Source organism: Argiope bruennichi, chromosome 10 (genome assembly GCF_947563725.1).
Source record: "Argiope bruennichi chromosome 10, qqArgBrue1.1, whole genome shotgun sequence".
Taxonomy (NCBI): Eukaryota; Metazoa; Arthropoda; class Arachnida; order Araneae; family Araneidae; genus Argiope; species Argiope bruennichi.
The window spans coordinates 7,145,967-7,160,923 of NC_079160.1; positions in this window are offsets into that span (position 1 = coordinate 7,145,967).

Sequence of the window (14,957 nt, forward strand, 5' to 3'; positions counted from 1 at the left end):
AATTGCTTCACGTTTTCCAAATCAGTATGATTAAATTTATTTATTAAAAGAGTTACAGGAAATATTAATAAGAAATTCTGAATTCAGAAAATAACTGAAAGCTCAATATAGTGAATATTTAAAATGTTATTAGCAAAAGAGATTTACTACCCTACACAAATACTGTAAGCGCTTAATGAGATAAACAGTATTATAGTATGCATAAAATAATTCAAATGTTAATTATTAGGAGTACAAATTAATTCGGCTCAAAGATGGCTCTGGCTTTTATGAATGTTTCATAGTGACAGCTGATTTCGGTGTTTCAGAGAGGTTAGATATCTATCAATAATATTCAGTTTATATCGCTTTGAATTTCATAAAAAATCTTGTTTTTTATAGTGGCGAATATGCCAAATTTTGTGTTAACTAAGAAGCATTCGAGGAAAATTTAGTTTTCTGCTTTGCTCGGAAGAAAAGTGCAGCTGAAGTGCATCAAATGCTCATGGAAGTTTATGGTGACAAAGCTTCAATTGATGCATTTTTAACCGAAAAAAAAAAAAAAAAAAGCAATTACATGCATTTTTAAAAAATAACAAATTTCAACTAAAAATTAAAATTTTTAAAACAAAATGTCACCATATCATGGATGTTTTATTATGTGTTAAGAAATGCCTTTGAAGATGGGCTTTTTGCGTAAAATTTTTTCCACAAATACCACACTGGAATGGCTTTTCCCCAGAATGAGTCAAAAGATGATTTCGAAAATGTGTTTTCTGAGCGGTAACATAAGTGCAAAAATTACATCTGTGTAGTTTTGGAGTTTTCTTCAGAAGAATCAACTTATTGCCAAACTGGTCCTTAAGTATATCTAAAAAAATATAAATATTATTTCAGAATTACTCAATCTCTTTTTAAAAAAACAAACAAACAAACATTAGCAGATTTTAAATTTGGAAATTTTACTGATAGTTAAGAAAAGAATGATAAGGCAGTAACTGTTTAGAAATAATATAAATTAAATTATTTAAGTTATTTGATTACAAACAATAAAAGATTCAAAAATTGATAATAATCAGAATTTACAATACAGAGGAAAGAAAGATCAAAAGCATTTTGTTCAAATAAAATCAATTTTGATCAAAAATCAATAAGTAAAATTACACATTAGAAATTATATATACTTTGAATAGGTGAATATAATATAAACTACATGTTTGTGAAAATTTTATGTTTCCGTTGAAATATAATTATTTCACTCAATTAACAGATACGTCATTGAAATTAAAATCTGAGAAATGGCTGCTCTCTAATATAAAAAGTATTTTAGGAGCATTTGATTCTTTATTACCTGGGACAACAGTTCAAAGCCCTTCATAAGAGAACTTCTTCCATTTGAATGCAAAATGAACCAACTACAGTTGCTAGTCACTATTCTTTCTTCAGAAAGGACAAAAAAATTCCCCAAGCTAACTGTCCCACAGTTGTATATAGATCCCCCAAATGAAAGTAGTACTGTATTTCTAGTGCATTATCACATGTAATGGATTTTTTTTTTCGGAGACAGTATAAGTCAAGAGAAATCTGACTGAAATTGGTAAAATAGCAGTATCTTATGTGAAACAGAAGCTACAAAATGAGTAATGCTACAAGATTGATTTCTCTAAAGCAGCTTAACATACAGTAATCCAATTTTTGTGGGAAGATATACATGGAATGATTTTTATGCTAATGATTAAAATCATGTTTTCAATGAAAAATTGCACAACTTACACTCAACTCTTAAACATATCTTTCTTTGATATAAATATTGGTTTCATTAGTTATATTCTACTAAAAGAAAATTAATTATGCACTTCTGAATCTGCTTTGAGGAATTCATAGCATTTTACTACTTGTTTTGTCCCTTTTATTTACTGAATGGCTTTATCTGCTTTCAGAGATAGCTAGATTCCAGACCATCTCTGAAAAATGCATAAAATGCCCCCAGGGCAAATACCAGAATAGCGTTCCCTTTAAAAAACTTCTTTTTATACAACTTTCCTTTGAAACTCTATGCCAAGGATCACTTGCAATGTTACAAACCAATTATAAAAAAAAATTTAAATTGCAATGAAATCTAAATAATAATATATAAAGCAATTTTGGAACTATACAATTAACCTTTGCTAAACTAGTATTGATTTCGTAATGTTACGAATTTTTAATTTAGTTAGTTAATATTAAATTTTTAGTATTCAAAGCAATAAATGCTACAAACAACTAGGAATGAAATGGAAAAACATAAAAATGAACCAGCAAACGAAGAAAAACATTAGAATTTTAACTAAAATTTGATGCATGAACAAACTGAAAATATCTTATTAGCACCTACATAATTATGTGAATAAATGATTTAAGACCTATACATTTAGTTGTTGAAAAAAAAAATGAAGCAAAGTGATTTTTTTTAATAAGAGATAATTTATAATTTGGACCAAGAAAGAAATTAATTTAAATTTGAACAATTTCATTTTGTATGCCCTTTAAAGCAATACTATTACTGAAAAATAAATTAATTGCTTCAGATGCTTTCATAATAAAACTAAGAAAAATTACTAATTTTATGAAACAGATAAATACATATATCTAAAAAATAAAAAAAGTCATTGTGATGATTCATTTACATAAAAAATACAACATATATGATTCTCAGATATATCATATGCTCTTAATAACACACAAATGGAGGGAAAAAATACCAACATTAATATACTGTAAAATCATTACTCCCTTTTCATAGCTTCAGAGTAATGTAAAATTTTTGATTAAAAAAATCAAATATTTAATGAACTTTATCAGCAAAAGATAAACATTTCAAAAACTTGATGAATCAATTGAATAAAATTTCAAGAACAAAAATTGCTATTGCAAATCTTATTTAAAAGTTTTTTAAAATTACAGAAGAATATCAAACTGAATTTATAACATTGAAAAGACAATATTTGAAATTCAGATGAGGTAAAAATTATTTTTGTGGGTGATAATATTTTCAGAAGTTATTAATTTAACAACTTTGAAAATCTTTCAATTGATTGAAATTCTATTTAAAGATTAGAAAAAGTTCAAGATACAATTCCAAATCCTCAAAGTATATTTTTGCCAAATTTGCTAATTTTAAGTCAAATGGTTTAGCCTGCAATGTGTCAACAAATAGGTAGAAAACAGATAAAATATTCTCTTTAATATTAAAAAGTATAACTGTAAATTATGTATTAAATATTTATAATTCCTTGATATAAATGGCATTATAAAATCATATAATAAAAATATTTGAAATTTTGCTAAATATGCATAGAAAATTTGATATGTTATAATTTAAATAATTTAAAAAGGGTTTAAAAAAGAAATTAAAATAGTAACTTGAGTAAATGTTTTATATATTACAAAAAAGTAAAAAAATATGCATCATTACATATATATAAACTTTTAATATTGATAATTTGAAACTGATTATTTGACACTTCATCAAACAAGTAAAAAATAAAATAAATAAAAATAAAAATCTATACTCTTTTAATACAGGAAAAATATTTTATTCATAATTTGTTTTATGTGCACGAATATTGTGATTAAAACATTTTATTGCCATATTCTTAGGATGGTCTATTATTGCATTTCCTTTTTTAAAAATATTTTCTGATCATGAAATCTTATGCTTCCTTTCCCTCCTCCCCAAAAAAACCAATGATGGTCGCATATACCAACACTCTATTGAGACCAAAATCATTGGGGAGGGGGGGGGGAGGCTTAGCCTTTCAAAAACAAAGTTTTAGCTATTAGATCTGTAAAAAATTTCTATTCATTATTTTGATTTGAGAAAAATAGCTGGAGCTCGTTCCGAAGTATTAAAAACACTTATATTCTTTATATTCTCTTTCATTTGACTGGAATTTAAATTTTAAAAATCTGAGGAAAAACAGTAAAAGAAACAGAACTTTTGTGATAAAAGCAACAAACTGTTTCTTCAACTTGGCAGGCAGTGGGGAAGGCAGGACATGTGCACTGAGCAGCTTATACTTATACCAGATTTCTCCTCACATATTTACACATCTATTATGAGTCATTTGAAACATTTTGGTAATAAAATGTAGATATATTACTAGAACCAGAAAGTAATGCACATTCATAACAAGAATAAAATCTAAAATAATTCTATAGCCAATTTAAATCAATGAAAAGATCCAAAAATTCCATAATAGAATAGATAATTTGAATAAAAAGAATTTAGACAACTACACTAGGTGGACCCAATTTTAATTATTTTCTTTATTACAGCCGATAATTTCTAATTTACATATTATTATAAAAATTAAAGATTCTTGTTATTAATTCACCATCAAATGGAAAAATGATAGCAATACAAATATTTTGAAATTAATTAACGGATATTTAAATATTGAAAATTTAATAATAAAATTCCATCTTTGCAAACAGAAAAAAATTAAGATAAATAAAAGTTGCAAAAATGAGTTCCAGTTGCAGGAGTTATAGAAGGAGGAACTTAATTTAAGGATATCTTAAATTAAGAAGCTCAAAGATGTATAAAAAGCAGTTAAAGGTTATAAAAAAAATTAAAAATCATGGTGTTTCCATTTGTATTCACACCTCAGAGAGAAAATAAAATCTTATTTCAATATAAAATTTAATTTGATTTTGGAATAACAAACTGAGTAAACAGCTCATACTGTTTAAATGTTATTAAGATAAAACTGTAAAAACTAATTTTATACTTAAATTCACAGTGAGAATAAACAATGCTGTACCGTTTATAAAAATAATACAACCAGAAATCATTTAAAAGAATTAGAAAAGAAGCAAAATAACAAATGCTATTAATAAGCAATGTAGGATAAAAAATGATTTTTAATACAACCATTTCCAAATTTTATAATGGAATTTCTTTTATCATTCAAGATTCACACATTTTCTTTAGCAGATTTTAGAGAAAGAGAGAGAGAGAGAGCTGCATTTGTTTTTCAAATTTAATAAAACAAATTTATCAAGACTCCATCACCCTTAAAAAGTCTTATTGCTATCTATTGCATTTAAACATTTATTGCCAGGTACAATTGTTGTACTTTCCAACTGCAAAAGCTTAAAGAATAAGTTCTCCCTGAAAAGTTTGATTTGGAGACAGTGGAATTTAATAGACAGTAGGACATGGTTAATTTGAAGTTGACAGAATCATAAAATTTGAACTAAGAAAAATTGGGTCCGAGTAAGCAACAAGAGTAAACAAAAACTTTTATAGTAAAAATGGACAACAAATTTATTTTTTGTAATCAAAAGTTTGTGTAACAAATGCATAGTCAGTTGTTTGCTAACTATGATAATATCTACATGACAAATATAGAACATTTTGACTGGTAGCTAAGCTACACATATAAAGAGGTAAAATTAATTGGCAAATAAAGCTGATGAAATTGATTCACTTACTGAAGCTGATAATTGTACCAAGATTTTATTTTGTGATATCTCTTGAAGATGGTGATTGGAGAAAGATAGATGACACTGATGATTATTTAAGCACAATGACATTTCATGTGAAATAAAATTTGATGAAATCAATACTGGGGTTGGGTTGGAAAACATTTTCATGGCCTTTTCCTCATAGAGAATGTACAATAAAATAATATATTTGATATTTTTCTTAAAAATATAAGAGGAGGGTAGAGCAACAATTAACAATATATATTGAGATTATCATCCTATTATAAATCATGAACATACAAGGACATTATTAATTGGGGACATATCCAAGACAGGACGTGATTAATTGAAATTTAATCACCTCCTGTCTCAGATTAATCTTTTAAGGCATGATGTTAGTTCCAATTATTTCAAGATTTTTCAAATAAAACTGTTCTTGCAAATTTAGCATAAAAATTATTTTAATAGATATTTGAAAAATTTAAAATTGATAGGAATGTTTTAAAATATATTTAAATTCAAGCCTTTCCCAATGATAAATTCTTTTTTATTTGTGGTTCTAGAAAATAATTTTCTGAATAAATGTTTACAACAAAAGAAGTCTAAGATAAAATGGATAAAGTCAAAATAAATTCACTCATCAAAAATGCAATCTGTTCATGAATTCTTAATATGGAAATAGGTGGGATAAAAATGCAAATGAATTTGGGATTCAAATGCTTTTAGTTTTGATAGAATGTTACTATTAAATTACATTAATTTATTCTTATATATTTCCCCCCCGTATAAATTTCTATTAGTTAGTGTTTTGAATTAAATATGTGTACAATGAAGGTAGTATATATCATTTTATAGTACAATAAAATAAAAGTATTTCACAAGAAGAAAATAATTTTTCAAAAATGCAATTGTAGGTTGATTTGTAAAAATAATAAAATAACTGAATTTTTTTGAGTGGGACTGAAGAAATGAATCAAACATTTTTTTGTTTTAAACTTCACATCTCATACGATACTACATTATTAGCTTTTCAAGTTTCTTTTTTAACCAAATATTCAAGTGTTTCTTTCAATTTGCCATTTCTCAGTTTTATGAAAGCTTTCCCACAACTATTACACTATTGTTGTAAACTACAACAATAGTTCTATAAAAAGAAAGTCCTGCAAATTTGTATTCTCTGGATCAGTTTTTGAAGAATAAGACCCCATTATAAGAATAAATAATACCAAATATTATTTATCTGAAGCATTAGTTAGAGAAATTTGATTAAGTACTCTTAAATGTTTGTCAATAAGGTATATTACAGATAAAAAAAAAATGCATTATAAATAAAAGCTAAACTTTTGTGAACAGTTTTATCAAAATTAAGGCTAAATCAAAACTTTTCAATAGAGTTTTTTTTAAATAAACCAATTAGATTATAACTAATATTTTAATTACTTATAAATATTGCATTATAAAATATTTAGAAAAATCTACTAACAAAATGATATTCTTAAAACAAGCATACCATTTCTAAGATATTAAAATATTACGGAATTTGAAAACAAGACAAAACAACATGGTTCCTCAGATATTGCTTTAGTGTGAACACTTCCCATACATTTTATAATTGAATAATTTTTTCCAGCAAATGATTTCTCAATCCACTAGTGTAATATGTGACAAAGGGCCAAAAAGTTAAAGCTTGCTGTTTCACCAATCTACTAGCAAATCCAAAGTAAGGCTTCTCATTTAGTTGAACATTATAAATTTAATAAAAGTACTTTCTAACATTACACTTTTATTAATGTATTAATTTTTTCTCTTTTTTTATTTAAAATTTATTAAAACAATTATCAAGGAATCTTTAATTTTTTTCTTAAATTCACAATCAAGTGGCAACACTCCTATAGAATAAAAAATTGAATAAATCAATTCACTGGCAATTAAGGTAAGAAGATATTAATATGTTGACGATTAGAGTAACAATAAATATAGCAGGCAGTAAGCAAACACCTGAGTATAAAACTTCGTTATAACCATGAGAGTAAATGTGCAAAATAAAATAAGCTGGATTTTTGAAAGATAAAATCAACCTACTTTATAAGATGATAATATAAATATTTTAAGTAATGCATTATTTAAGTTATTTTAATTTTCTGTTTGGTTATTAATTACCATATCAATTGTTACATTAGTTAATATCATAACCGCAATAATAAGATCTTATAATAATCTCACATCAAAATATTTAAATGAATACCAGCAAACATATTTTATTTTTAAATGTGATAGATAGACATTGAGACAAATTATACAAACTTAATGACTTCAAAACTTACTTTCATGAACAAATACTACATATTCATTGTAATAAGGATGACATATTAATCTTTTGCACTCAAGATATTACTTTCAGTCACCACTTACTTAATAGTGCCATTTCCAGAAAAAAATAATAATTAATTGTGTGCGAAGGTTTAATTACATTGCCATATTATTTATAAAAATAATTCAAATCTGAAAGAAATAAACTTATAAATATTTCTAAAAATAATACTAAACAAAGGAATCACTTTAATATAACAATATCCTGTTATTACAATGCAAAATTATATTTCTACAAGCCATCCTCATAGGCTGGGAGTATTTAAAATCATTTCACCATGTTGTAGAATCTCTGTTGTGAGTTAACAGATGCCTTTGAAGACTTATTTTTTGAGAAAATCCTCTTCCACAAATACTGCACTGAAACGGTTTTTCTCCTGTATGCGTCAAAAGATGATTACGAAAATGTGTTTTGTGGAAAGTAATGTAAGAACATAAATTACACCTGTGTTGCTTTCGAGGTTTCTTTGGAAAATTCACAAAACTGCTGCTCTGCTCCTTAAATATACCTAAAAATGGAAATTTATTATTATTCTGTGGCTAAAATTTTTTTAAAGTATAAGAAAAATATATAAATACAGTATGGCCAACAAGCTCAAATTTTTCTCCAGTGAAAATTCAAGACCAAATGGCTGATATAAGATTAGGAAATTTAGTGAGGGTAAGACACAGTATTCTTAAATCTAGTTGGAAAAGATTCACAATTTTACAGTTTTATGAAAAGATGATAAACGATATAAGTTTATTATGGTAACTATTATAATTTAGGACACGGGCAATACTTAAAATTTATAGGGAAAAAAACAACAATCACAAAGTACTTTGGAGCATCAAACTGTAGGAAAAAATTAAGTAGCAGTAAAATTAATAGTTAAATAGCAGTCATGGAAAAGAAATTTTTTAAAGAACAATATTAAATAGCAATTTAAAGATTCATTTCAGTTAAATGATTTTTTGATTCATGAAGTTGGCCGATTATGATAGACTAAATGGAATAAGTCACAACAAAAACATTAAAATTATAATAAGTAAAGTCATGTAGAGTTTTTCAGTTATTTCATTTCAAGAATACAAAGATTATATAAAATAAATAATTAAATACATTCATTACAGTTGATATATAAAAAATAAATGTATATGAAATAAAAGCAAAAATAATATGATTGAAATAATATCATAAAAATACTCATTTTGGAAAATGATTCTATTACTTTTAAGAGATAAATACAAAAGTATATGCTTAAAATATGAGATCTTTAACAGCATTCTAAAAACAATTTAGGAGAATAATATTTGTGATTCCTATTTGCTTTGAAAGGAATAATATTGGGAACTAAAAATCCAAAAATATACCTATTTTTTTTTATTTATCATGTAATACAACCAAATAAAATACTTCTCTGAACTTAATAATGAGTTAAATTAAGTATTATAATATTTTACATGAGTTTTATTGCAATTAGAAGAAAAAATGATATATGTATGTGCTTTTTCCTCTAAGGTAGTCAAAGTTGAAGCATAGTATGTTGCATAATACTTTACAATTTGAAAATACTGTACTATGTCAAACTGCATTATAAATATTTTCTTTGATAAGTTGATAGGAAGAACAGTTGATTCTTATAACATGAGTAAGATTAGATTCTTATTAATGATAGAATAATATATCCTTAGAACGTATTGGCTTTATGTGCTTTACTAAGTTAAAAAAAAAAAAAAAAAGAGTTAGCTTTTCATAATTTAATTTAACAGCCACACAAATCTTAAAAAAAGAACTAACTTTAGTAAAGCATTACATTTTGAAACTCAAATAATAATTATTATTTAAATATTTTTTGATATTTAAAATAATTTTATTTATTACAGTGCTAAGTATATTTTCATAATGTAATTATTTCCACATAAATTAACTTCTTTCAGAATTGATATTCTCACAATTTTTCCTAAAAAAGTCCCCCCCCCCCAATTCTACACTAAAAATAAAGTGAACCTTAAAATATATAATGCTGTCAAGCTATATTTTTAGAAGTGAATTTTAATTAATTCATTGAAAGATGGGTGATTGTGATTAACTTGTAGATATTTTTCACATTACTTTTATAGACATCAAAAAAATAATGCAAAGTTATGCATATAATTTTTATTTGATAGAAAAACAGACATTACACTTCAAATATCACATAATATGTTGCTCTTATATACTTTTGATAGGGCAGATTAAATTTAAATCCTGGAAAGTTATCTAAGCCATTTGAAATTATTTCATTTGCATGAAACCCATTAAATATACTTGAAAGCATTTGGTGTAATACCGAGTTTGAATTAAGAAAATAAATATTTTCTGGAGCAGTGAAATTTTTTTCTTTCTACATCAATTTACCAAGTAGTATCTTAGTAACTTTTCTTGTTCAATATTGTGTTATCATTAAGTTCCAAAGGTAACAGAAAATTTCCGATGTCCAAAAGAAACAATTTTGTCTTAATGGCAAAGTTTAATGTGCCTCTTGAAGTTTGATTTCTTGTTGAAGCATCTTATGCAGAAATCACATTCATAGGGCTTTTCACCTGTGTGAATCAACAAATGATCACGAAGATGTGACTTTGAATTAGTACTGTACACACAAAAGAGGCATTTATGTAAAGAAGTTTTACTCAAACGCTTCATTTTCCCATGATTCTTTTCTGCAATAATAAATATGTTAGTTTTTAGATAGAAGGGATAACACAACCAAATTCTTTCAAACTTGGAAATATTTCAACACTTAAAAAAAACACTAAAGATTTTAACTACATGTATTGTTTTTCTTGAAAATAATTAAAATAAAAAAACATATTTTTATTAATATAATCAAAAATAGAACATAATCTATATTTTAATATTATTTGTATATATTTTCCAATATTATTTGTAATTTTTAATTCATTACTTTAAATATTTCATAAGAAGTCAAAATTTAATCTGAAAATATTAAAATGGATAATGTCATTGAGATAACTTAAGAATCCTAAACTTGAAAATTCTATTACATTAGTTAGTATATGAAAAATTAATCCCAAAATTCCATGTTTACAAATATGAAACAAGTCAATGAAAGCATCTAATTGTACTAAAATATTAAATGTCACATATTGTTACATATAGTTTTAAATAAAATAGTATTATTTTGTCTCAATTACAAGTAGGAAAACAAATGCGTTATTTGAATTTAAAATTATGTCAAGCACATCTTAATATCTTAAAAAAAAAAAAAAAAAAAAAAAAAATCAATGCATCAATGTTTAGGTTAGTTTGAACAAAATATTAAAACACTGCTTCAAAATATGGCATAAACATCTTAATTTATTAAAAATATAGTATAAACAAATACATGGACTGATAACCACCACTAATTTTCAAATAATAAAAATAAATGAAAATGCAAAACTGTGCATAAGAGGGAAATTTATTTAAATTTCACATAAAGAAATATTTTTGTTGAAACAGCTAGAAGTCCAGTATGTTATGAAATAATGCTGAGGCTGTAAAAGAACAGGAACCAATTCAATAGAGTAAAAAAAAAAAAAGCTAAATTCATTTTAAAACACAATACCATTAAGTGAATTTCATTTCTTATCATAATTATATCATATTTCACTCCAAATGTTCATTGTCCATATATGTAAATTTTGTAAGGTACTGCTTATTTATTATTCTTAAATAGATTCTTAACTGAAAGATTACCTATTGCAATAATTCTCATGACATAACTTTGGGAAAATTGCAGCATATAGCATTCAGTCCAAGAACTCAAAAACCAGTCTCTGCTAATATATATATATATATATATATATATATGATGCTTTGTCTACATCATCTTCATTAAAAGATAACTAAGGTAATTTTGATTACATTTTAACTTTCCTGGAATATATTGAAAGAAGGGTAAAAATCTTGGATGAGTTCACAGATGATCCATCTAGCTACAAGAAAATGGAAATAATGTGTATGGGGAAGGGAGGATTAAAACTTCCATTTCTCATACCTTACAATTAAGGTTAGAAAAATAAATTAAGTTAACTTTAGTATTAAAAACTTTTTGATAGCTACAGCTGCTTCAAAGTAGGGATTGAAAAATAATTTCTTGCTTCAACCATTTTTAACATGATCTGTATATGTTATATTTAGAACAATACATGAAACTTTCTTTTCTTAATTTGTTTAAATGCACATGGACTAAAATTTAATAGTTTGAATAAAATTAATTAAAATAAAGGGGCAGAAATATTATGTGGCAATATTATGTAAAAATTATCAACTTTATAAAATTTCAGTTTTTTTTTAAATGTATTATTTATTTATTTAAATATAGTAATACAAAACTTGTTAAATACTTATTCTGCAATAAATGCAGAGTTATGCAATATCAATAAAGTGGTTATATATAGTCCCTTCAATATACAATATTTTCTTCTTTATGCCTACAAATTAAAAGATTTTTTTTTCTTTTTTTTACTTGTGCTTATTTTCATTCTTTTTATTAGAACTAAAATTATTTGAAATATCGATTTTAGTTAAATATTTAAATAAAGAGGCCATTCTTTGTTGCAATATATATAATAAATTTCATGATTGTATGGGATAAGGTGTACTGAGTGATTCATCTAAACATTTACAGGGAGCTAATGAGATGTTTTGTGCAAATCAAGCTAGGAATAAAACAACTGACTGTAAATGGATTCATCATTCAATCATCAAGAGTTGGTAGTCAAAGTTTTCTACAAGAATAGTGAATCCACAATTATTGCATTATGAAAGGTTCACACAGAGCAAGAACTAAAAGTGCAAGAAAGCACTATTTCAGTAAATCAAATTTTGAATATAGTATAACATTTTAAGGAAATAGGGTGTTTCTAGGATTGTCCATGAAGAGGTAGATCATCATCAAGTGCAGGCTGCATCCATGTTGTAAAAAGTGTCATGTAAGAATTGGCAGCTGAAGAAATCAATGGGGAATAGCAGTGCTCATGAAACTGGAAAAATAACAGGCAATCATTAATTTGACATATTCTGCACAGAATCTTAGATCTGCATCTGTACAAGATACACTAATTATTGCCAGCAAATACAGATGAAAGATTGAACTTTTCTACGTGAGTGCTGGTACAAATGGAATAACATATACAACTTTTGCTAAGCATCACATGGGCAAATAAAGCCCACTTTTTACTATATGGGGACATCAATACACAAAACAATTTTATCTGGGCGACGACAAATCCTTATTAATACCTGATAAAGCCACATCATTCTCTTAAGAAGAATGCCTTAATGATGCATTTCAATGCAATCCCAATTCAAGGTCCTTTCTTTCCTGAACAGCGTTGTCCTGAATAGTCACTGCAGGACAATGTGTAAGCTACTGCAGCTTTTGTGTGACAACATTGCACATGGACTACAGGAAATACATGTGTTAACTATCTTTACTTTCATGCAAGATGATGTCTGGCCTTGCTTTGCAGATGAAGTCAAAGTGTTCCTGTTGGACACTTTCACTGAAGACCAAAGGATAAGCCAAACTTGTAAGTTTAAACGGCTCTAACAATCACTCTACTACAGCAATTTTTTTACTAACAATCACTCTACTTGTGCCTACAGAGCTCCTCATCTGCAGTGGTGAACCATCATTAGCCACATTCAGCTGTGATATGCCTCACTTGTTTAATAACTTGTGGTAATAGTGTATATGTTTTACTTTAAAATAAGTACACAATATCATGTTATTGTGACTTGTTTTACTATGTTTGTGTTTGCTTGATTTACATAAAAGATCTAAGCATGTGAGCACCCTTTTACAGTGACTTTAGGAAAAATTATTTTTATACAGGACAAAGAAATCAAATATCCCTTTTATCATATTTGTGCAAAGAAAATTTTTTCACAAGCAAAATTTTTTAAAATGAAGTTTTGAAATTTGTACAAATTTTTGACATACCTTGTATATATAAGTATGTTGCATAGTAAAATCACTTTTCTTAAAATTTCTTATGTGGATTCTAAGGCAGGTACAGTTTTGTAAAAAATAAAGACTGCTACTGGAAATCAATTCTAGAATTATTGCCAGAAATTAAAATGAACATTCAGATACTTAAAGATAAGCGATTTTACTAAGCAACACAATTATATATATAAATACTGATGAATTACTATTTAAACAATATCACATACAAGTATAAAGCTGATTATATACTAAAACAAAGAATGGACTTTATATCAAAGTAAAACAAAAATCATTTCAAATATTTTTAGATCTATTGAAGAATGATGAAACATGGAAACAGAAAGATGAACAGAAATAAATAAAAAAGTATAATTTTCTCAGAAAGAAGGAAATCAATACTAATTTTATTTTGAAGCATTCCAGTAGCAAAAAATTTATTTAAAGATAAAAGAAAACAGATTTAAGATATTCAGAGTGGAATGAAAATGAGTATCGTGCTTTTAATGTTTTACTATACCACGGATGGTTTCAGTTGTTTTTGAGACAACCACTCAAGTATGAATAAGGTTCAATATGGTCTCCTTTTGCTGATGGTCATAACACAATTACTAATTTAAGTATTTTACTAATTTACTAAATTAGTAAAATAAAAAAGTATTTAAATTACTTAATTAAGTATTTAAATTAAATAATTAAGTTGAAGTGGAGAATATTGCAAGGCCCACTTTTCAATAAACTGCTTAATTTAATTTCATATTTCAAATCAATTTAAATTTCACATCTTGCTGCTTTATTTTAACTTTTAAAAAAATAATTCATGGCATCCATATTTGCACACAATATTATTTAAGTGGATGCTTGATGTTTATAAACACTGTAATAAAAAATTAATAAAAAAAACTGATCTATTAATCTTGGTATAGTATTTATATCATCATAATATTTAAAAAATTATATATTTTAAATTTATTAATTTTGTAAAAAAAAGCAACTTATTTGCTTTTTTTTTTATTGATTTTGATATATTTATCAAAATACCCTTGCTGCTACATTAAGGGGAAAAAAACCCAACATGAAACATCTGAGACATTTTCATAAAAAACTATGTAACTTTCAAATTAACAGAACAATTACACAATAAACCTAAGAAATCATTCA